This window comes from Pteropus medius, unplaced genomic scaffold, assembly GCF_902729225.1.
Source record: "Pteropus medius unplaced genomic scaffold, Ma_sr-lr_union100, whole genome shotgun sequence".
Classification (NCBI taxonomy): Eukaryota; Metazoa; Chordata; class Mammalia; order Chiroptera; family Pteropodidae; genus Pteropus; species Pteropus medius.
Genome location: NW_024351729.1, coordinates 2,995,815 through 3,022,636, shown reverse-complemented (window position 1 = coordinate 3,022,636; position 26,822 = coordinate 2,995,815).

Below are 26,822 nucleotides of genomic sequence, written 5' to 3'. Positions count from 1 at the left end.
TACTACCGTTACCCACACTAGCAGATGATTTTCTTTTATGGCCCATTTTACATGAAGAAACTAAGTTTTTACTACTCTAGGAGAGTTTCTGTGCATGTTAATGAGTATAGAACAACACTGCCAAGTTAAAAATCAGAGTCTGTGCTGGACCCTCCCTACTTCTGAGTCATTCCAGTTCACCAGTATTGCAAAGCCAGCAAACAAAATTTATTCCTCAGCAAAACTGCAAATCACTACATGTTAAGTTGCTTGAAAATAGTCAAAAGCACAAATATTTAAGCTTCAGATCCTAGTAATGTACTGTAATTGGACTCAATCATTACAACAGACTCCATGAAGTAGAGGGCTAGGACACAGATGAAGAAGAAAAAAGGATGAAAATCCAAATGGCTAGAAGCTCAGTACTTCAAGTTAGACTTTTTCTACTTTGGACAACCCTCTACTCTTCCAGCTGGTGGCAGTAGGAAGGTAGCAAAAGCAACAATGAACTGTCAAAGTAAAAATTTCTTCATGGTACAACTATGACTCTTACAATTATAAAGTGTGTCAAAATTTACCCAACTCATTAACAAGGGAAACAGCCGATGATAAAGCTGGTTCAAAGAGCATTTAGAGAACTGATCAATTATAGAAACTGAAAGAAGAACCCTGGAATAAAATTACTAGGCTAGATATAAAACAGGAGGATAGTCAACAAAGCAATAAAACCATAATCTTAGGGGTTACATTTTCTATAGACAGAAATCATTTGCATATCTATCAGACAAATCTGATGTAACTTAATAGAATATGGGCCCTAATCAATAGCAAATAATGTCAAAAAAAAAAAAAGAGTATTTACTTCCCAAAAGAATTAAGTAATCCTTCAGCAGGCTGTTAGACAATGTTGCAGTATATGACACTGAAAGCACACACAGCCATCCCTTTGCCTTATTTCCAATTTTTCGAAATATTTTTTAAACAGAACTGAAGTAGGAGAGCCTTCTCTTTGGAGAAACACTCTATCCCGTTACATTAGAAATGTATCTGGTCAGTTTTGACAGAGAAACTCCTCATGGTTCCAAATTCTAAAAACATCCCTTCAAACCATGGCGTATTTTAGCATACAGTATTTTGTCTGAATAGCGTATTTTTCTCATAAACAAGAACATAATTAATGACTGAATGAACCCCATATTTTAGTTTAACTTATATATTCTCTGCATTCACAGAATTCATCAACTGTATTTTAGAAATAAAAGCACCTTAGTGAGGAATCTTGATATCCCGAAAGGTTAAGCAATTTTCCCAAGGTCACACTGTGACTCTAAAACTGAATTTACAGAGAAACTTAAAGCCGAAAAATATATGAGGCTGCAATAGCCATAAAAAATTCCAGATTCCTGTGGTGGGTCTATTGATAACCATGATCTCTAACTCTTAAGTCATACTGCTGTGCCAGAAAACAGGTTTCATAGCAAAGAATCAAGTTCAAAGACCATGAGGACTTTCTGACTATTAGAAATTTTCTCCAATAAGATGCACAATGAAAGAAATGGGTTAATTCAACTGCAGGGGAAATAAAAGATTAAAGCTTAGACACAGCACCATTTAAATTGGCTAGTCAAATTATTTCATCTTTTATAGGTTGATTTTCTTCTTTTCTAATTTTTCTTCCAAGCTTTTTTCCAAAGAAAAACCTGCCTCCTTGATAAACACTTTTATTTTAGAAAGTAAGACTATATTATTAAAATAATCGGGTTTTAGAAAAGATAGAGTATGTTATGAAAGCAAAAAAAAAAAAGGAATTTGACTACTGAATAACCTTGATGGCAGATTAGAATGCATGCCATTTCTCATCTTCTTTGTAATTCTCCTTATCTACAAATTGAGTTTCAAATACAGAATGGCCTGATAGTGTTGAGAGAGAGTTTTGTTACTTACTATAAAGTATTTATGTCAGTCATGGTAATTATGCTTGAGCGATAGCAGTCTTTCATCATGAATTTGTGGAATACTTACTCTTCCCTTATCAAAATTATTCACCTAAAATGAAGGATTTAGCAATGGAAGATGCTCAATGAGTGTTCAAAATTGGTTACTAATTGCCACCTTGATTCTGCCATGCCTAAAATTTCTCTAAACGACAGGCTTCACACAATTCTAAGTTAATTCAAATCCACATTAATTTAAAATATATGTGTATGCCACATGGCACTTTTACTTTGATAGAGACAGAGAAATCTGTCATAAAAATGTGATAATCAAACTGGAATGTCAAAATTCTGAAAAGTTTAGAAGTAGTTATAATATCAAGATACACCTTTTTAGATGTTCCAAGTTTTAACTCTATACTCTCCGGTAATAACTGTAAATCTTAAGGGCAGGCTTAATACTTAATACCCAACCTGTACTACTTAAAAAATATTAATAAAATACTCTAAATATACTATCCAATGTGACTAAATAGAAACCTTTTTAAATGGAAGCTGATGATTCTTCTTCAGCTTTCTCAAGGCTGTTAACAAACATTCGCCTTTTAAAATAAATGTGTATATCCAAATACAGAACAGATGTTTCAATATAATTTGGACAGCTAAAGTTGCCCAAAGAGGCATCTCCTAATAGTTTTCTTGGCACATTCAAATGATCTTATATTCTCCTACTTTGGCTAAATGTAAATTAAAAAAGAGAAGTATTACTGGTCTGACACAAGTGAGTATCTTGGTAGTGCCAGCCCCATGCTATGACAGGACAAATTGGAGCCTTCCAAGGGCAGATCCTTTATGATCGAGAAACCAGTGCCTTGAAGGCGAGCAAATTCAACATCTCCATTCCCCCAGGTGAAACAAAGTTTCTGAATGTTCTTGAAAATATGATGAAAAAACGATTCTGATCTTTTTTTTTTTTTTTCAGCATCTGAATTAAATATATGTGTAGGGGTATGCCTGGAGGTAAGAGGGAGCTGAAATTCTCCCAGATCCTAAAATCCAGCAGAAGTCACAGGTTCAAAAATGTCCTTTGGCCATGGAATCAAGTCTGTATTCCAGTTGACCTTTTGTTGTTGTTGTTTCTTTAGATCTCCTTAAAGTGATTAGAAATATATATCTTGAGTGATATGTATCATTTTTAAAATAAAATCCCTGACTGCAACTCAGCTTCAAGTGGCTAAGATCATGCTTCGACCTACTCTAGTGAACTGATAGATGGGGACCGCAATGTAATGCTCCTTCTTTGGACTTGAATTTCCTGCATCAGGCAGGTGTTCATACAGATTGAAATGTGAAAGAGGATCGAAATATAATTTTTGTGCCCAGGGCATTATTTGACCATCAGCTTCACAAATGATGAGATAGAAAGGAGAAAAAAAAAAAAAGATTTTTGTGCTACATAAAAAAAAAAAAAGCCCCAAACTAGAAATGTCAAAGATAATCTAAGTCAAAGGAGACATTTTAAAACCCATAGTGACATCATTACCTTTCACCTTACTGTCAACAGACACTATATATTTTAAAATGGAATTATATAAAAGTATGTTTATGTAATTCTAAAAGAATGAAATGTTGCTATCTCAAAAGATAATACAATTTCCCAAGATATACATGCCCTTAGGGATTTTACCTGAGATATGTGCATTATATATCTTAGCTAGGTTAAAAAAAAAAATGTTGTTTAATGATAAAATTTAACAAATACGCTGGGAACACAACATGCCCTAAAGTTATCATTTACAAAGAAAACAAAAATAATCTGAGAATAAATACTTTGAAGAAATAGGAGAAATAAATTCACAGTCATACAGTTGGTCAATGGTAAAGCTAGAAATTGAATTTACTAACATATTTCATGCCCTGTTAGTAATCAGTGTCAGAAGTCCTTAGGTTTCCGTACTATATTCAGTCTTTTTGTTGTTTTTAATTGAGTTGTTGTTGTAATGAATGGAAACATTTTATATGTAAAAGAAATAATAAATTAATGAGTGTAACCTACTAAAACAGTATTGGTAGCACGTGTTCAAGATATAAGATAAATCTTTTAAAACGTTTAAATTATTCAAATCCTAACTTCGAAAATATGAGCTCCATCAAGAAAAACACATAATCAAGCAGGACCATATGGAAAGTGATGAACAGCCTTAGCCAGCCATACAGATTCCATTTTTCCCTTCCCAACCTCCTAGGCTCAGTAGATCTAAGCTATATTATTCCCTAAGAAGGACTGGTGTTTTCCTTTCTATAGTTCACAAGTAACAAGGTCAAACTTGAACCTACTTGACTTTTTCTTTTTAAGCAGCAAGTCTCCTGTATGTAACCAGAGCAAATGATATTGGCTCAGGTTACCTATTCCGTATTAGTGTACTGTCTAAGGTTATATTAGCAGCCATAACAAACATCTTTGATAACTTCAGAGCCCCAACCAATATTGACAATCTCGTGAGGGCTTTTTCTAAATGAAAGAAGATACTTGCATTCTCTTAATTTTTTATGTAATTAAATAAATCTTTTATTTTGGAATAATTTTAGGTTGACAGTAAAGTTGGGGAAAAATTACCATAGTACATTTGTCAAAGTTAAAAAAAAAAAAAAACCTTGTTACATTATCGTTCACTGATCTCAAGATTTATTTGGATTCACCAGTTTTTCTATTAATTTCCTCTTTCTGTTTCAGAATCCAGTACAAGGCATCGTAGTTCATTTTTTGTTATGTCTCCCTAGTTTCTTCTAGTCTATGACAGTTTTCGGTATTTTCCAGGTTTCTCCACTGTATAGTTACTGTTTCTTCCTTCCTAGAATCTATTGTTTAGAACTAAGTCACAAAGTCTAACCCATCCTCATGTCAGGAAAGTTTCCACTTCCTGAAGGGAAGAGCATCTATATGTTCAAAATGAAATTCTTTTGTAAGAAAGAGTTGTCTCTTGTCTATTTATTCGCCTGTTTATTTATTTATTTATTTGTTTATTTATTCAGTCATTTATTCTTATTAGTATGGACCCATGTGTGTTTATTTTGTACTTTGGGTTATAACCATTACTAAGTTATTTACTTTGTTGCTCAAATGATTCTAGTTCCTTTATGTTGGCTCCTGTGTGACTTTGACATGACTTCATTCTCTTCTCTTTCTCTCCTAGGTTTCTGGAGCTCCTGTCTTTGCACCGTATCATTATTCCCTCGGGTACCTCATCTAGTCTCTTGGATGCTTAAGGCATCATTATGTGATGACTACTAAATTTATAGCTCTAGCGCAGACTTCTCTGAACTCTAGTCATTTATGCTCTTTGCCTTCCTTCTTATCTCCACTTGGATATCTAATAGGCATCCCATCTCAACAAGTCCAGGTCAGAACTTCTGATTTTTCTCTCTTGCCCTATTCAGTCTACCCATCTCAGTCCATGATAATTTTATACTTCTTGTTGCTCCGATCCTATCCCATATTTATCCATCAATCCAGAATTTCACCATCTCTTGTCAACCCTACTGCTATCACCCTGATCCAGTCACAATCATTTCTCTCCTGAGTTATTGCAAGAACTTCTGCATTGATCCCCTTACTTCTTCCACTCAACCCATTCTCCAGCCCATTCTCACACTGATGCCCGAGTGATATTGTTAAATAGAAGTTGGATCATGTTGTTCTTCTGCTCCAAACTCTTTATGGTATCCTGTCTCACTCAGAGTATTGGTCTAATTTCTTAGTCTAAGTTCTTACAGTGGCCTACAGTTCTCTATATATCTGCTATTCTCCTTCCTCCTGGTCACCTATACCACACATGTAGATAAGCACACATGCATGCGCGTGCGCGCTCACACACACACACACACACACACACAAAATGTTATTCTCTGAGTCCTTCTCCTAACAGTCTACCCTCGGTCACTCTGTGTCGGCTAAACTAGCTTCTATGCTATTTCTCAGCCCATCAGGCATTCCTCTCTGGCTTAGGGCCTTTGCACTTACTGTTTCTTCTGACTGGAATGCTTTCTTCCCACTTACCCCATGGCTCATTCCTTCACCTCCTTCAGATGTTATAGTTTTAGTAAAGACTTCCCTAGCAACCCTATTTAAAATTTTAATCTCCCCTCCCAATCACTGTTTATTCCATAAACCCTGATTTAATTTTTCCATAGCACATCATCAAACATACTATATATTTAGGTTGTATTTTTTTTTCTTTTTTGGTCTGAGTTCCCCTTTGAGAATGCAAGCTCCTAAAAACAAAGCTTATCTCTCCTGTGTGCTTTATAGTACCTTCAATCACTAGAACCATCTCTGCTCATTATAAGAACTCAAAAATGCATGTAGAATAAAGTTATTTTTTTCTTGATCTTTTTTTCAGGATCTTAATTCAGTTATTTCAAGCTTTAGGCCTTTCTTATTTCTCCCTGGGAGCTATATCTTTTTTCTATTTGGACATATGTAGAATCATGGAAGCAGGGGGAGAGATGTCTAGCTCACTATCAAAGAAGATAGCAATAAGGCAAACAGAAGTAAATGACAAGAAATGTCTGTGTACCCACCATGATTTCAAATTGACTGGTTCGTGACCTCTGCATCCTCCTCATCCTCACTGTGATGTCCTTTCAGATACTCTTACCCTCTTGCCCCAACTATGGACAGCTTCTCAGATCAGGAATGCTCTGCTGCCTGAGACTTGCACAGCTGCCTGCAAGCCCATTAGTCTATGCCCTTCCCATTACTAACTCACCACAGCTGCACCAAGGAAACCAGTAGATTTCATGGAGAAGCTGATGGTCTCCTTGGGCTACAGCCTCTAAAATAAGTCACAGATCTTTTCTAAACCATCCTCCAAACTTTATGCAGAGTCGTGATCATTCTCCGTCTTGGAGGATGGGAGTGCTAATGACATAATTAACTCTTGAAAATTCTTTTCCTCATCTGCAGCACAAAAAAGTTTTTTGTATCTCTTTCTCTGTGTGTGTTGGTTGGTTGGCGGGGGGGCGGGGCTGGGGGAGAGTAGAATAGAGGTGGGTGGCGGTATTCTCACACATAGTTAACGGATAAACTTTACATATGAAAATTTATTAAGACCACTTGGCTCTTGATAGTCAAAGTGAAAGCTATGAAGTTTCAAAAAAAAAAAATCTTTTCTCTCTCAAAAGGCTCTTGCAAATTAAAAATGCCCAGGCTTTCAAAACTTGGTTCTACTATGGATTTTTCAGTATATCTAGAAATGCAAATAACTTTTTCTTCCTTCCTGACTCTTCTGTGTCTGGCCATCCCTGGAGAAAAATGAACTCCTGAGGCCACAGAGGATGTTGGCTCAGTGAGAGAGTGGATGGTTGAGAGGTGAAACGAACCAAGGGAAACAAAACCCTCTCTAATAGTTCCCAAATGTATTCTGCTACCCAGAATATTCTGCTCCAAATTTTATAAAAACTCAGAAATATAGACTACTTAACTTGCTTCTAAACAAAACAGTCAGACAAGGTTTCTGGTACCAAACTTTGTGTCAGGAGGTGGTGCAAATCTGGCCACAGTTGACTTGCCTAAGGCCATGACAGCCAGTAAACTGATTTAGCTCAAGAAGAGATATAGCAAAGAAATTGTGACCATGCAGTAACTCAGTGTTCTGCATTAGTGGTCTCCAAACAGAAGGTATACAAGTCCAGGATTCTTAGAAAAAAATCATAACTATTATTTCTATTTTATTTAAAGAATAATAATAAAATAGTTAAGCTTGCTATTATTTCATATACCAGTTGGCCCTGACACCCTGCCTTTCTCTATATGGTAAATGGTCATGTGGACCTTAAATTCCTAAAAAGTCTTGAGGGAAGAGTGGGCGTTTCATGCAGTTGACAATGGTGCCCACGCTTGTGCATCTGCCTTTAAACATTTTAATATGTTATAGTTAACCTGTGCCCAGTAGAGCAGCCAGATTCACTGGAAATTAAATTTGTGGCTTTTCAATAAGGAAATCAGACCCCATAGTAATGCAGCACCACATATCAATTGGTAGAGAAAACAAGTTAAAGTCTCAATAAATGATAAACTTTAATGTTTTACTGTACTGACTCTGTGACTACTTTCAACTGTACTATACTACCTAATTTTAGCAAAACTTAACCCTAAAATATTGGGCAAGTGACTTAAAGGAGTTGCAATAAAACAAATTCCTTTAATGAATGAAAGATTCTATGAATAAGATAAGCAGAAGTAAGTTTTTAAATGGCAGTGGTGGCACTTCTTATAAGAGAACTCTTAGGTACATACAGATGAAAACAAGGAGAGTCTAATGCAGAGGCTACCAAACTTTCTCAGTTCACAATGTCTTGATGTCTCAGTAGTTTTCATTACCCTTAAATTAAAAAAAAAATTTTATTATCCAATAATTTCATTTATTAAATAGTTAGGTCCAAAGTACTTAAGTATGTATTTCCTAATAATTTAATAGCCATTTGAAAAAATAATATACATAAATTTTTAAAAAATTTTTAATTTCATTCTCTAACTGTTACTGTTACTAACTATAGGATATATGCATCTGTTGGGGACTGCACAGCCTCTCAAACCATCGAATCAGATTAGACATGCTACCTTCATTTCGTGTTACACATTGATTTCCAGAGGCACTTGTATTTCATCCCAGCGACCACCAAAAATCTAAAACTGCAAATATATTCCACTATTGAAAATATTATAGCGCTACCTAAATAGAAATAATCTTGTGCCAGTAGTTTGTGCCCTGTCCAATAGATGATGAGTATTGCTGTGTTTCACTCGAAAATTTAAATATCCCATTGCATCTCTATGCAATATCCTTGGGAAAATACCTGAGTTCAAGTCCAATTGTTTCCTGCCGACAAAGGACCACAACACCACCCACGAAGTAGTCTTGCTAAAAAAAATCAAAATGAAACCATGAATCCAATCAACATTCAAAATCCAACCATCAGTTTGTAGAAACGATAAAAGACAGCATAATGATGAAATACAAATCCAAATTTGGGAAAACTCTAAAACCCAGTTTCTTTAACAAATAAATTGTAATTAAAAAAGAGGCGGAGTGGGGGCGGGATACAGTGGGATTTAGAGTGTGATAAAGTTGGCATAATGAATGTTGAGGGGAAGACAGATCATTTACCAAATGATATTAAAATTACTAGTAGGCATTTGAAAAATAACACAAGATTATTTATACTGAAATAAACTCAGGAAAATTAAATATTTAAGTATTTTTAAATAAATGTACTGGAAACAGACATGAGTGACTTGTTTTACATGATATTGCATAGAGAGGGCCTTTCTAGGCAAGATGCCAAATCCAAAAGTCACAATAGAAAATACTGGTAAAGTTGAAAACATACATTTTAAACTTTTGTAGAGAAAAACACCACAAAAGATGTTAACATATAAACAACAAATTGGAAAAAATATTTGTAACATACACATCAAAAAGTTATGGAATTTTTAACATGTAAATGACTCTTAAAAATCTCTTTTAAAAAAATGAACACTACAATAAAAAATAGACAAAGACAAGAATCATCGGTTCCCAGAAAAATAAATACAAGGAGGTTTATTGCAGCTTTGTTTATAATAGTCAAGTCTTGGAATTCCACGTTAATCAATAACGAAAATAAAAAATAAAAAGATAGAGGAGAACATAGATTAAAATAAAATTAAAAGACATATCAACCAATCATGATGTGAGGACATTATTTGAATCATGGCTCAAGTAAAGATTTTTTTAAAAAAGAAATAATGTTTATAAAACAACTGAAAATTTGAACATTGACTGAATATTTAATGATAAAAAGGAATTAGTGTTCATTCTTTTGGCCTGATTATGTTTTTAAGTCCTTATCTTTTAGAGTCATACTGAAATATTTATGGATAAAATGATATGAGGTCTGAGATTCCCTTCAAATAAATTAGGCAGAGAGAGATGTATATGAAATAGGAATAGCCATAAGTTGATGGTAGAATTGGATGTTGAGAACATGTTGGTTCATAGAATTATTCTGTCTACTTTATTGTATGTTCAAAATTCTTATAATAAAATGGAATTTTTAATTTGTACTTAAATAAGACCCAAACAGGAGATAGTATAGCTTGATTTTTAAGAGCACAGGCCTCAGAGTCAACTGCCCAAATTCAAATTTTAGCTCCATGGAGCAATTTCCTAAGTAGGCTCTTTCTCAGTTTTTAAAATCTGTAAATTGAAGATAATTACTCACTTCATTGTATTGTCATAAAGATGACATTGAGAAACTAGCTAAAAACTGGTAGACAGAATGCCACTGTCTTGGATTTCAGAAAATCATGACAAGATATAATTCTTCCTATTACATACAGTATTAGTTCTAACCTGCCCACACCATCCCTATCAGTAGAGGTTAGTAGACTATGAGAATCTCAGGACAAGAAATGATCTTTTGAAATCTCCACACGGACTCTAGCATGCTTGTCACAGAGCATCATGCTCCTGCAGACCATTACTCAGGCAGTTTCTTGGAGAGGCCCATGTGGCAAGAAGCCAGTACCAACTTGCCAGCCATGTGAGTGAACCATCTTGGACATAAATCTTCCATCTCCCATTAGGTGTTTAACAACAAGGCTGCTACTCCAGTGGACAACTGACTCAACCACGTGTGAAATCCTGAGCCAGAACCACCCAATCAATACACTCCTGAATTCCTGACCCATGAAAATAATAAATACTGTGAGAGATAATAAATGTTATTTAAAGCCACTAAGATTTGGAGTAATTTGTTACACAGTAATGGATAACTAATATACATGAACTTAAAATTTATTGGTAAATATAAATCTAGCTGTAAAATACTACTCTGGTCCACATAATTCTCAGAAAAAAATGTACTAGAATGAACTTTCGAGAAGTTGCTCTACAAAATCAGGGCTGGTCATGGTTACCATATGGATCAATTAACACAGCAGATTAAGTGTTTGGCTCAAAAAAAAAGTAAATTTACTTTCTTAAGATATATTACTCACTTGTTTGAAAACAGAGTAAGTTCTTGAAAATTAAATATTTGATTAAGGACTATCTAATGTAAAGCACAAGATGTAATAAAGATTATCAGCAAAAACTGTTCATGGCATGTGTAATTTTGGTTTGTGGTCAATTTTATTTTCTCAAGTGATTTCATATTTTTGTTGGAACCATCTGGCAATACTATTTCCAAACATGCATTGGAAATTCCAATATGAAACTTTGCATGTAGCTATGCAAATAAGGTCAGGGATAGTTAGAGCTATAAACTATAATTGACAAAGACTTCAGTTGAACAGAAGGTCTTCTATTTGCCAAGCACTGTGCTAGGTGCTTAAAACAGAAAACTCAGTCAAGTGTGAATTTTAAATAACTCAAGGAGTCTGAGAACTCTTTTAAGTATTAAAAGCATTGACATAAGAGACTGATCAATTCAAAAAAGATAGGAGAGGACTAGAATGAAAATCATGAGCCTCAAAGAACTAAAATGATCGAAGAATACAAAAGCCAGTCAGTTATATGACTTCTCTGCTAAGAGAGGTTGGAGGTTCAGTTAATACCTTCGCAGTGCTATTTAGTTTTACATTTTCTCTAATATAATTATTATATTAATTGTTGAGTAAACTCAACTCTCAATTAACTCTTGTTCTGTGGGATAGGTTCTATTATTCTTAGTATTTCCGGTAAGCATAAAAATTGTACTTGGAAACATACAGAAATATCTATGTCACACTGTGATTAAGTTTTTATACTTTTAGAATCAAAAAAAAAAGTTAAAGAACTGTTTAGTAGATGCACATACCCTAAACCACTAATTCCCCTTCTAAGGAGATACCTTATAGAAAAATCTTGCATATATCCACAAGAGTTCATGTAGAGAAAACTGCCATATTGTTTATAATAGGTAATATTGGAAACTTTAATGGAGGAATAAAGTATGGTTTCTTTTACTGCTTTTCATTTTAGGGTCTGCTTAGTTGTTCTTGCTTGATTATTTTTCAAATTATCTTTAGATTCAATACGTCTCGCTCTAGGGGAAAATTCATTGGTATTTTTATTGGGCTTGCTTTAAATTTATATATTAACTTGAGAGAATTGACATTTCTATGAGGTTAAGCCACTCTATCCAAGAACAAAAAATGTCTTTCCACTTGTTTAAGTTTTCTGTTGTTGTTTTTTTTCTTTCATATGTTTCACAAAGCCATCCCTTTCTCAGTCTCAAGTCACTGGTGTGGGTAGGTTTGAGCCTAATATGACTGAGGGGAAAGAGTTGGCACATGGTCTTGGTTCTGTGATTCAGAGTAAATTCTGGGTTCAGAAATGGTTTTATGACCTGATCTGGACCAATGAAACAGTTTGAGAACTGTTCGGATTTATTAGGAAAGAGATACTCTGCTGGTGTCGCAAAGGTGGCAGAATGTAAGCCGTTAGCTGTTTGGAAAGAGCCTAAGAACAAAACCAATGCCAAGCAAAAGACAAGTCAAGTGATGGAGTGTGTCAGGTAGGTGCCTGGCCGCAAGCCTTACATACCAGGTTCCAGCCTTGCCTGATCATATACCCCGGAGTCAGTACATCTATTTTCTTTAAACAAGTTCAAATTTAATTTTTATTTCTTGCAAATGAAAGAGACAGCCTGTCTAATATAATATTTTTAAATCATTTTTTAATTTCATGTAGAGCATCATTCCATTGTTATCAAATCATGTCTATCTTCTACCTTAGTCATTCTTATCTCACTTCACCCAGATCAAAGTCTTGAGAGAGGGGAAGGACGTAATGGAAGATGTTCAAGCTCCTTTCTTCCTATAAAGAGCTCAAATGAGCAATTGCACACATTACTTTCTCTGCAAATTTTTTTGTGTCTAGAGCTGGACAAGAAGGTCTTTACTTGGGGGCATGTAATTAAATTTATAGTAAAGATTTCAGCTCAGGAAGAAATAGCCTTTCTGGACCTAGTCCTTTCCAGACACTAGACACTGTTTTGTATTCATAAGACTCCTGATGACAGTAAGTCTGATATATCCCTTTTTTCTGAACAGAAAGATCAGCTTCCTAGTTGTTACTTTACAAAGTGGAGATAGGCTGTGTAACTGATTAAACACATATAAAAGACAGAAGTTATAAAGCTGGAGCTACTGCTCCTAAGCAGTTTAAATACATGCAACCAAAAACTACAAGATATGTTTAATATACCTGTCCTCATTTCACATATTCTGCTGCTTAAGGCTTACACCACAAAACACAGAGAACAGCAATACTAGAAACCCAGCAAATGTGCAGAGAGCATCTCCCAGCAGGGGCCTCAGCTTCTCACAGCATGGGGCTCTGCCCCTCAGTGATGTGAAAAGCCTGTCACAGGCTGACTTTCCAGCTGATGCTGCAACCTTCTTACATTCTGGATAAGCAATTCCTATACTGTTATTTTCTCACATGAATTTCACAAATGGTTCTTATGAATTTGGCACAATGTACTCATCTGAAATTTCTGAAGAAATGGCATTTCTATCCCTGGAAATATAAAGTCAGTTTGTAAAAGTATTTGAACATTCTGCTTTAAATATTATGTTATGATATTCTAGTTACATTCTAGAATATTCTAGAAATATTCTGGTTACATTTTATCTATTGACAAATATGACCTTGTTTCTCCTTATATAGTCTAGATTATAAAACATAAACTCTCTAAAAAATGTATCAGAATCTCTAGAAAACTCTAAATCATTACTTCTACTCATTCCTCCTATCTTGAATTATTAAGGATTTACTATGTGCTCAATTTCTTGAATTCCGCACTAGAATTTATTCCTTTCCTCCATCCTTTTTCTCCCTTTTTCATGCTCTCTCTCTTGTCCTCCCTTCTGATTATGCAAGGTCCTTTGCTAGGCTCTGGATTAATGTTCTATACATATGTGTCTGTGTGTGTGTGTGTGTGTGTGTATGTGTGTTTTGATGATAGAGTTAAATTAATCTGTTATGAGTACATTACTTGACTTAAAGTTTCACTTGCTGAGGGATTTAGGGTGTCTTTATATATCTAGAGGAATAGTGGAGCAGGAAAATCAGGAGTCTATTTGCAGCAACTGAGAGAAAAAGAATTTCCTAAGCAGAAACTTATTCTAAAGGCAGAGAGAGTCAAGACTCACTCCAGTTGTTGGGATGATGGTGGTAAGTCCCAGTCAAAAGGGCTACAATAAAAGAGTGAGAAAGCCAGGTGATGTCACCATCATATTTGAGTAGGAGACCCCAGCTTTCTTCCCCCGACAAAGATCAACAACTAGACAAGGATCCATGAACAAAAATAGCTCTGAGAGAGCTTAGTAGCTCACTTCAGAAACTTCAGCAACACAATGGAACAGAAAAATATTCTGAGAATAACCGGACAAAAAAAGAATGAAGAACAGCTCTTTCTCCCTGAATCATCCCATCCTCCAAGCTAACATCGCACCACACCAAGATGTACTCCTTGCCTCAAAAGAGTTCCTCTTATCAGGGAAGAGAGAACAGGGTGAATAACCAGATTTCCCAGACATTCATGGCTCTCCATGAAGGACCCTCTTTGGTCACACTCTATCCAGAGACTAACAAAGCTGAGACATCCAGAGACAGCTAAGAATGAGGCAAAAGGTCAAGAGCTACCAGTGTCAGCCATGCAGAAGGAGCAGCAGGGTTGCCAGTTACCTACTCTGTAAAGGACCCAGCAGCTTTTACTGCTGAGGAAACCAAGAGCCAGGACAGATGCACAGGCCCCTACGGATCCCACCACTGAGATTTTCCTCTCACAGGTTTCCCATTTGCAGACATCAGCTCTCTCCCTTCTCCCTCCCCAATCCTGTCCTCTCCCTACCCCTGCCAGAGCTAGGATGCATACAGGCAGTCAGCCTCAGCCTCTGCTGCTCCTGCAGGGTAAGACACCAGCCTAGAACCTAGCAGTTGATCCCCACAACCAAATGTGGATTCAGAGCTAGCCCCTCCAGCTATGCACCTTCAAGACCTCAGCCCAGTTCCTATCACTAGCCTGGACTGCCATGTACATGCCCATAGGGAGACCTTGAAGCCACAGGAGTACTTGCTGATGGCTAACGACCTCAAAGCTGGTTGTGGGCCCAGACCTGGCCTGGTTACCTGTCACTGACCTGTACTGCTGATTCACTTGCATCTGGCCCCTCCAGCTTTGCACCTGCATGCCCCTGGTCCAACTCCCATCGCTGACCTTCACTACTCATGGGGAGACCCTGCAGCTACATGAGTGCACGCCAGCAGCCCAAGCCCCCACAGCTGCTAATATGCCTACAGTTGGCCCCAGCACTTGCTACTGGTCCTGGCCCCCACCACTACGTATGTGTCATATGTCAAATGTTATATGTCAGTTATATCTCAGTAAAGCTAAGGTTGGGTGGGAAGAGTAAGAAATGCTAAAAAAGTTGGAAGTTTAGGAGACCAGAGTGGCTGACATTGAAGCCATCAGCCTCCATAGCATCAGAAGATGGTCCTCTCCTTACACATTATGCATAGTCTCACAGCTCTGGTTGCCCTAAGCCCAAACTTAGGGACAGATCCAGCTACCTCACTACTACCTCTGGTTGTCTCTAGTACTAGGCAGTACTAGGTACTCAGACAATGGAGCCATTAACAAGGATAAGACCAGCATTGATGGGCACTGATGGAGACTCCCAGGGGCACTGACATTTTGGGCTCCAGCAGCAATGAGAATTATCACTATACCCTGGGTCTAGAGGGAACTATCTCCTAGTTGTAAGCATCAGGAGCTGAGAAGGGCGGAACTGTCCTGTGTCACCAATTGATATTATTCCAGCACCTAAAATAATACGTGACACATAGTAGGCAAAAATTGGTTATTTATGGAATGAATGAGTAAAACAAAAAAAGGATGAATGAATAAGAGAATAAACAAACTAGAAAATATCTACATCATCGAATATATATTTTCAACTATGGGAATAAACTCCAAAGGTTGTCTTTAAAAAATGTATGAAGGGAATGTTTGTGAATGCTTAAAACTCTAATCAAGGTGACTGAGAGCAGTCTTAAGGAGGCAGAACTGAATTTGATTGTAAGTAGAATCCTAATCAAGTATATCAGACTTCTGTTGGGAAGAAAAATCACATGAATAGAAGATGATCAGCCACATAAGCAAAGGAAAAAACAGGACCCTGGAAGAAGAAAATGTTTACACATAACTATGCAAGTGTCATCTAGGGGAAAGGTATTCTGACTGAACACTAACATTTTGAATTTCTTGGCACTATCATCACTAGAATATTTCATTCTGTCCCAGCTGGGGAACACTCCTTGAATCAAATCACTCCTAATATTTGGATTCCTTAATCACCAAACTAACTTTTTAAATAATTAATAACATGCTCATCTTTGACTCTTCTATCTCTGTTGCCCCTTATTCTTGGGGTGGCCACATCTTGTTTACTTCTCTTTTCAATGTCTCTCTAATCCATCATTTTGCTTCTGCTCCCATTGCCCCACTTTTAAAAAAATCTTAATTTGAATTACTACAGTAGTCCAGTAATTCCTTCCCCTGCCTCCTGCCTCTTCCCTCATCTGCATATTATTGCCCTATTAATCTTCTAGAAACTTTCTTAGTCTAAGGACTCCTCATTACACAAACAGTGAATTGCAAATGCTTTGGAACAGTGCTCATAGCCCCCCCAAATTTGGCCTTTATGTTCTGTTTATCTTCACTTTCTGTGATCCCTCAACTTGAACCCTCTATTTCAGCCTTGGATATCCAGTGTGGATGAATGAGAGTCAAATATGAACAATGTTTATGTTTTGTTTTGCAAACTCATAAGAAAGTAGTCTTAGAAATTAACACCAATAGAGAATGTTTGCGGATTTTCATTTTAACAACTCATTCAGCTTTTTTTAAATTCCCTGTATCTACCTTCACAAACACATACATATATTCATAGAACTATAGCTAATTACAAAGTAATCAACTAGTATCCACGGTTTCAGTTGGGCTTTTGATGGAACATAAACCTGTCCAGCGTAGGTCTTAATCCAATGATAACATCAATCAGGCATCACTTAAGTCGTATTGACTTGCAACCTAACAGCATTCAGAATATTCTGGAACATAAATGTCTCTGACATTTAATGTGATAGAAACTCTGCTTATTTCTCCTGTAGAAGTGACCTTGAGGAATATAACACGATCTGTCAGGTTTGGTCACCTTTCAATAAGAACCCAACACAAAGTAATTTGAGCAATAAAAAGTATATATTGACTCAGATAACTCAAAAGTCCAGACCCAGCTACATCTAAGTGTTCAAACATGGCCATCAGAACACATCTTTATTTCCCAGATCTACATTTCTCCATGCTTCATTCCCCAGTAGATTCTTTTCACATAGGAGCTAAGATAGTCACCAGCAACTCCAGGCTTAGCAACCCCAGCAGAAGGATGGTGCCATTTTCTCAATAATATCAATAACATTCTAGGGTGAATTCTTATTGGTCCAGCTCAAGTCATATGCCCATTACTGAACCAATTGCTGTGGCAGAGAGGTGTGTTATCTTGGTTACCCAGAATTTTCTCATCTACTCCTGGCCCTTGTTGAGGCCAGAGAATAAGGTTGGCCCCATCTAATTACATGGATTGAGACTAGAGGAAATGTGGTTCTCCCAAGGAAAATCAGGGGTTGTTATCAGAAGTAGAGGGAATAGATACAAAACAAACAGGTAAACACCGGGGGCAGATTCTTACTTTCATGCACATGCCTATTACCTCTTAGGATAAGATACTCATAAATGAGTCCTACAACTTTATAATCGGAATTTAAGATGAACTTTGGCAATGTGTACCAATAGTTTTAATATACAGACTCTTAACCCAGCAGTTTTATTTCTAGGAATAATAGCTATGCTAGTAAGTGCTTTCCTATGTGCCCAACATTATGCACGTTTGCAGATGCTGTTTCATTTACTACAAAACTCTAGATGAAGTGATATTATTTCAGGTTTTGAGCTCAAGAAATTGAGCTTAGAGAGGTTAAATGACTTAAACTAGATTGCACAGCTAATAAGAGGCAAAGCCCAATTCAGCCTTTAGAGTCTTCACCACTATTAGTTACTTCCTTCAGAAGTAACTTTCCTCACTGACATATAGTCTCATGAATTTATTCTAAGAAAAAAATATGGCAGATGAGAAAAGATGTACATCCTAGAATGTTATTTATAAGTGTTTGTCTACAGAACTCGAATATGAAATAAAGTATCAATAAATTATGTCAACCTACATATGTCCCCTCATTATCGGTAAATATATACTAAGTTCTTCCTTTATAAAATGATAAAAGATTAATGGCTTTTTTGATAAGCTTGTGAAATTACAAGTTTGTGCAAACCAGCTGCCTAAGCTACAAAAACATCCACAGTCAAGGTTAATCAAACACAATAAGGCCTTGTGCATTGTTTCATATCTATCACCATGTCAATTTATCATTTAGGAAAAAATTGAATACTTTATCTGTACAACCACTCAAAATGCATCTTTATATGTCGCAGCTGTCTACCATCAGTCCAAAGGAAGTTTTAGGCTAAATTATTTAACCTTAATGACACAACACTACAACATTCCGTCAGATGGGAAAGTGAGTAGCCTGGGAGCCCATAGAGCTGCTAGTTTTAACCATTGTATCCAAGACTGAGAAGCTTCCTTTAGCAGTCAGACAGAAACCTTAGCTCTGCCCTAGTACCTAAATCAGGGCAAAAGAGGGAGGACTGCCCCAGCCCTGAAGCTAATGTACTGCTTAGACGATTCATGAGGACAGCCAAATAAATAGCCATACTGGTCTAGGTTTCTGACATGTTGTCTGGATTGGGTGAGAGGATGGGAAGACATATACAAGAATGAATTAGTGACATATACTTCATTAGTGACATATAATTCATTAGTATATGTCACTAATTCATTACTGTTACTTTTTTAAAAGATGAATACTAGTGTAAACAACTTTAAGTTTTTATTGAGCCTCAGATTTGGTATATTTTTTCCTTTTTTTAACCTCTCCTAATACATAGAAAGATCAATTCATTTATAATCGTTTTTTTTTTATCATGCCTCCATTTCTTATTATCCTCAGTAATGTATCCTCAGCAAATATAGCCCTAAAACACTCCTGAAAAGACTCGTGAAGGAGAAGCTCATTTGCACAAGAGTAATGATTTAGTCCTGTGAACTTTTAATTTGCATAATCCCCCTTCCTTTTCCCCCTTTGTAAAGGTCTTTGATATTTTTTTCTCCAAATGACGTGGGTTGGGAGAAAGAATTGAGCAAGCATCAAAGTTCTAGCTCCTATGTTCTCAGCTATTACATTAATCTTTAAGATTTTCTCTCTCATTTATTAAAAATCAGTGACTCATCCAACTTTAGACATAAATCCACATCAAAGTTAATTAGAATCTTGGTAGTCTATGTTTGTCTCTTCCTTTATTAATTCCAAGAAGCTTAAAGCAAGGTTCTGTGTGTGTGATTGTGAAACAAAGAAAAAAAGCCAGTAGACATGACCTACCCGTGATTAACCGGCCGTATTTGCATGGCAGTATTCAGAGTTGGGCCCAAACTTGCTTGGTGCAAAGAAGGGGCAGCCCTCAAAGCAGCCCAGCTGAAGGTCAAGTCAACCGTCCCTGGAACAGCGGTGAGTCTGACCCCAATCAGAAAGAGGGAGGGTGGAGGTAAGAATTAAACAGTGGGGAAGAGAGCCCCGCCATCTGACTGACTTCTTTTTCTCGTCCTCTATCATCAGGAAATGCAGCCAATTGTTCTTATAAATTGACATTCTTTCCTTCCTCCCTGTAAAGTTAGGAAAAGAAAAATACTATGGAGCTTTGCAAAGCTTTTACTGAAAGCTGGGGGGTGCAAGAGGTAAGATGGGTACAAGATGGAAATTATTGTGCAGCAAGACGTCTTACATTTGGTTTTCTCAAAGTGTACCTGGACACAAAATGTAGGCAAGGTACATGAGGAGGAGAGGGGATTAGGTATAATATACTTATTCGTGAGAAACTAACGGCAACAGTTCCAGAATTTTATTGCATATTGATTTTGCTTTAGGAGGTTTGTGTGAAAATCATATAAAACAAATTGAGAAAACTAATTTTCTTCCCAAACTGTTCTTGAAAAGTGTTGGGGAATCTTCCAATGTATATTCTTTAAAAAAAAAAAAATTAGTTGCATTATTAACATTCTAAAGTCTAAAGAACATATGACAGAAAGCCAAGGAACTCACATTTATGTCCCAAAACAAGAAGCTTAAATCGCCCACAAATAAGACAGATTAGAGTTTTAGAGCATGATAAATTTATGTACATTTGAAACTACCTTTTTTGAAGGTCACATAATTACATGCTATGCGTAAGGAGATAATTTAAAATCCTAAAAAAAGTTAAAACCAAAAAAAGTTAATACTAAGTTTAACCCACACTGGAGAGCTGATGAGGGCTGATGAGGGCACTTTAACTCCCTGAGAAGTGTTCCCCCGAGTGGAGAGTTCTAAGAGCCTCCCACAAGTCAGAGGCCACCACTTCTCTGCATGTGCACCTCCTCCCCCGCTAAAGCCTGAGCCCAGCAGTGAACAATTTGTCAGTTGGCAAACCCCTGAAACCTTGGGCGAGTCCCAAGGTGCAGGTGGCTAAAGAACAGAATAACTTCCTGTCCTTTGACTCTAGCAATGTTTGACTTTATGCTAGAGCTAGAGGAATCTCAAATCAGCGTGCTGGCACTCTAATGTGGTATGCAATTTAATGCATCAGCATTTTCCCTGTATCTCCACAGTTCTCTCCTTCCCCAGCTAGAACTGCAGGATCAAGGACACATTCTGGGAACAGTTGCTGCATTGTATTTAGAGCTTCCCCCTGCCCTGATGACTAAGGCTTTGTTCTTGGTCAAGTTCCATATGCTCTGATCTTTTCCTCCCAGGACATGTATCACCCTCCCAGTACCTTCTTCTCCTCCTCAAAACACAAGTATCAGACAGTCACATAAGTTTACAGGGAGGCCGATACTCAGGAGCCCCAGCAATGGGCCAGCTCCACTTCAAATCCTGGGAGGCTCTTCTACTACCAATGAACAAGAAATCCAGGCAACCTGAAACCCCAGAAGTACTGACAATTCCAAAGAAGAGTCCAGAAAAAGAACAGGAAAGGTAACAAGCAGAATCAAGAGCATTCAGTCCTACTGAGCGGAAGCCACAAGATTGCCTTGGATCAATGGGTGCTTTACGCCTTTACATGGCATGGCTAAAATGTAGGAGTGGAGGTGGGCTCGGACGGCTCAAATGTGATAAGCAATTTATAATATTCACATTGTCACATAAGACCAGGTAAAACCAGACTTACACTTAGCAATTTACATAGCCAAGTTCAGTCCTTATTACTTTTCTACCCATTACTGTCTAGTCCCTTTGAAATATGAAGGGTTTTTTTTCTAGCACCCTTTGATACTTCCTTCCCCAGATGCTACATTAAACTTCATCTTCACTTTTCAATGCTCAACCCACACTGCTCTAAGGGAGCTATTGTTGTTTTGTATGAAACAAAATGATAAACATCGAATTTTGACACACCCTCTGTGTAAAACTGATTCAACACATTCAAATGTGACTTTTGTTTTGATTCGATATATGTAATAGAAATCATACAGAGGAGTCATGTTTTATGTAACAAGGGTCTAAGGTCAGCATGCAAAATAAAATCACGTCATGCCTAAATTTACTGAAAATTCCCTAAACTAATTTGTAATGCATAATTTTGTGTATATAGCCCTACACAGTAATATATGCTTAAAATAACTCCACTTAATATGAGTCATGAAAATATGATTTTCAAAATGTTTGCATTTCATAAGGAGAGTGATAAATTGGTATTCTTCTTGGAGTTCTGGATGAGGTACTTGGTTTGCATTTAGAGTACATGTCCCATTGAAATAACAAACAAAACATGTCTTTAAGGGCTAAAATTCCATGGAGCAGCAAGATGTTCCACTCTGAGAATAACACAGGAACTGAAACCACACAGGGGAGCCACAGTCATTGGTTTCATGGTAGATGCACTATGAAAATGAATATTTTTGTCCTTCACTTCTATCTTGTTTTTATTGTTTTGTAGGCTGTTTGTTTGCTAAGTGAAGCACTTTTAGTTGAATTCTCATAAATTAAATATATATACAACTTCACTGTAGAGAGAAAAAATGTATCAGGTTGATCACCTAGTAATGTTCATTTATTTATCTATTTAATCTAAATGTGAAGTGTGACTCCTTTTTATTAGATTGAATCTGAATCCTTCCATTGCCACAGCTGTACACAAACAGATGTCCATATACGCCCACGTATATGCATGCTAGTGTCACACAAACTCATGAACACACACAAACACATAGCCACCACTGAGGGAGAAGATAAAATACCTCCCTCCAAAATCTCCAAAGTTCAATCGACTTCCTCCCACTAGCTGTTAAACTTTGGTGTCTACAACATCCACCTCACCTCGCCACATGGCAAGATGTCTGACCTACCTTCCTGTGCCCCTGCAGGTACCTACACAGTGACCACAATGCCCTCATTGCCTCTGAGCTCCCCTGGGGCCCCATCAGCACCCCGTCCCATTCACAGCTCTTCTGTGCACTGAGACTCTGCTGCCCACGCTGTTGCCAGCACTTTTGTTATCACCACCTTTCTGCTCTTGGCACTGCTGGCAGAGCCTCTATTACAGCTTCATTTGCTGAGGCAAGCAATGCAACTGCTGCCTCTCCCCTAGAAAGACAAGAAACAGGGTAAAACAGGACACTCTCAGGTACCAGTCGCTCCTTCAAGAGTCCAAGGTTTGAATTTCTGGTTTATATGGAGTCTTGATAATACTAACTCAGGACAGGAGGGGGCCTCACCAACAGTAGGGCATATTTCAGGCTGGCTGATGATGGGGAAATCACTAACATGAAATAACAACAACAAACAGTTACATAGCACTTAGAATATTCTAGGCACTGTTTTCAGTGCTTGATGCATATGAACTCATTCACGGCAATTTTTTGTCTCCTTTCAATTAAGCTGAGGCTTCTCCTTATATCTCCTCTTTCTCTATTCTTTAGTGTTTGCTTTATCCCTTTGTAGTTAACTTCCTGATACTAATTAATAATTATTTATATTAAACTTTCTCTTTTGATAGTACTGTGTAATTTCTGTCCTGACCACATCAACTGATACTGAATGTAACTCCAAAAAATAAGGACTCTTTTAACATAGCCACAAAACCATATCACATCTGAAAAAATTACTGATATCATCAATATCTAATCACTGTTCAAATTTCGCCAAATGTCTAATAAATGCTTTTATCCAGTTGTTTCTTTTCCAATCAAAATTTAAAAAGTCCACACATTGTATTTGATTAGTGTTTCTCTTAAGTGTTTTTAGAATCACCCTACTTCCTCCCTTGTTTTTCTTATAATTGATTTGTTTAGTGTTTTTAGAATCACCTTACCTCCTCCCTTGTTTTTCTTATAATTGATTTGTTTAAGAATCTGGCTGTTGGTCCTGTAATTTCTCATGGCATTGTTCAACTTGTTCCTCTGTACCCTGTACATCCTATAGAACTAGTAGCTAGATCTAGAGACCTAAATAGATTCAGCTTCATTTTTTTTTTTTTAGGTTCTATTTTTTTTTTTGAAAGAATACCTACCAATGTTAGCACTTATTGCTTCATATCAGGATGTGCATATCATCTGGTTGCCTAACTTTTTGCGATTGATCAAGGGGGTCTTGAATTATCAACTAGATCTCTCAAAAAGTTTCTCGCCAATTATTCCACAATGATTTTGAAAGATGTCACTTTTCTTAAGGAAATACATTATATTTCATAGCAGTATTTCCAATTCAAATTTGTAATTACATTTAGAATTTAGAATTTTACTTAGCATCTTTGAGTTTATATTTGTATATCTTTCCTTGATTTCTAATGCCATTAACAAAATCATGTATTTTACTTATCCTGAAAAAATATAACAGATTTAAAATAACAATGTTATCATTAACAATTAATATTTCTTACTAATTCATTTTTACTTTAGAATATATCCATCAAGAATGCATAGACGAATGATCATGTTTTTAAAATACTTGAAATACTTCTTTGCTTAAGCCATCAACAGAATTGTTATGTATTTCATTTTGCTTTTGCTTTAGATATGAATTTTTACCTTGATTTTATATGTGTGTGCATACTTATTATGAAAAATATTTTCATGATTCTAAAGTTTAATCTACAAAACAAGGAATGCTTAGTGAAGTCTATCTTCCATCCATGTCCCATTCCTTTTCCTGCAAGAAATAATTTAAAATTTTATTGTCAATTCTTCCATTTTAAAAATTCAGATTTCTTAAATAAAAGGTAGTACATTGTATCAACTATTCTATCCCTTGCTTTTTTCACTTAATATATCTTAAATATCACTTCATAAAAGTGTGTATTTTTATTGCAGCTGCTTAGTATTCAACTGAATGAATGAACTGTATTGTATATTCATTCTACCATTCCTGAACTGGTGGACATCTGAGTTGTTTCCAGTCTTTTGCTGTCGTAGTCAATGTTTCAGTGAACAGGTATCTTTTCATATTTTTGCCAGTATATCTTTAGTATTGTATCAGTTAGCTTTTGCTACATATAGCACACTACCTTAAAACTTATGTGGCATAAAACATCATCATTTAGCTCAAGATTCCTGTAGGTAAGCAATTTTGGCGGGGCTCAACCCTGTCCTTCCTTCTGCTGCTCTCACTAGTGTGACTAAAGTCAGTTGGCAACTCAGTTGGAGCTTCATTGTCCAAGAGAGACTTATTCACATGTCAGGAGGTTGACAGGCTGTCAGCAAAGTGCCTCAAGTGGCCTCTCATCCTCCAGTAGGCTAGCTAGCACTTAAGTTTCTAGTGGCACTCTTGGGGTCCCAAGGGAATCAAGAGAAAGCAAGCCCCAATGTACTTTTCAATCTTCTATTTGCATTGTTTGCTACTGTCCTGGGCACAGGGACAAGCCCAGTGACACTGAGGAGGAATACCTGATGATATGCATACAGGAAGGGGGTTATATCTGCATCTGCAAACAATCTACCACAGGGATAGATCCCCAAAGGCAGTATTGTTGGGTCATAGGGCAAATTCAAATGTAAAATTGCCAAATCTTACCCCTCTGCCAACACTTGGGATTAGGCAATTTGCATTCCCTTCAACTATGAATGTAAGTGCCTGTTTCTCATAGTGTCACCAGTAGAGTATGGTTTCATTTATATTTTGCCAATCTAAAAATGAGTACTGTCATCTCAATGGCATTTTAATTTACATTATGAGGTTGAGCATCCTTTTCTTACGATTAGGAGCCATTTAATTTTTTTTTCTGTAAATGGTCTATGTTCCTTGTTCATTTTTCACATTGTGATTCGTCCGTCTTCTTTACTTTTTACAAGCTTTTTTGTATATTAGAAATATTAGCCCTTTGTCAGTGGTATAAATTACAAGTATTTTTATCATTTGTCTTTATATTTTATTTTTTAACCTTGCAAACATAGTCAAATTTATCACTTTTCTTTAATGCTTCTGAATTTTGAGCCATTGTTAAAGTTTTCTCCATTCCAATTCAATAGAATTCACCTATGGTTTTTCTAATATTTGTGTGTGGGAGGTGGGTATCCAATTATCCCATTTTCCTGTTGATAACACCTTTGCTGTAGACTAAAATTCTTTAATTTGGTCTGTATTCAGTTGACATTTAAAGTATGACTAATCTCAGATAAAAATGTGAATTAGTCAAATTACGTATTTCTGTTCTCTATCTTCCCCACTGCCTATAGCTGAATCTACATTCCCTTTTGAAATCAATCTAAATTCCATCTCCTGTCCAGTACTGACCAGTGAGTCAGCAGGAGACTGTTTCCATATTAAGTAGCTTTGGCATGTGGGACTTTGTCAATTCCTAGTTGTGTGATCTTGGGCATGTTACTCAATTTTTTTAAGTCTTAGTCTCTTTATGTGTAAAGTAAGGATAACAAAATCTCCCTCACAAGGTCATTTAACAGAATGAGATAATATAGGTAACTCATTGGCATAGAACTGGCACATAGTGCTCAATAAATTATGGGTAGCCCATTAAAGCAGCACAGGATATACTTCAGCACTATGTGATTAAAAAAATAAAAAAAATTAAAAAAAGGAAAATACCTAAAACTGGAAAATGTGGAGCTTAATGCAGAAATGGCTTTGTTGGCAGTGATTGTGTCATGTGTGTGTACATGTGTATGAACTGGGAAAAAACACAATCGTTTTTTCTTGTGTTTCATTCAAAGATGCTTATGTACAGAGTGGTGAGGTCTTTGCTTAGCAGGGAATTTTTACACTGCTGAGTACGTCAACTCTGAATCCCCAGCAATAAGAAAAGGCAAAACCCTACAGAGCAGAAGGCATTCTGGTCAATTCAAACCTTAATGAGTTTTAGACTCAAATTCTGAATAGCTGAGCACATGACCTGAAAACACTGAAGTTCTAGTATACCCCTTCTACTCCTGGCACCCCAGTACAGAGGACTTTGCACCATGTCCTGCCAGAGTCTCCCACTTTACCTAGAGATGCTTGGTGTCCTAGAAATGGAACAGATGTTTTGCATACATTGGCTCATATAGTCCTCATAGCCCTATGAGCATGTAGCCCCATTATTTTCATTTTATAACAAGGGTCATGGGCACGGAGCCAATAAATAGCAGATCCAGAACTCAAACCAAGATCTCACTGGTTCAAAACTGTGTTTTCAACAAAGCACATTGTCTCTGACATTTAAAATAAGGTCTGG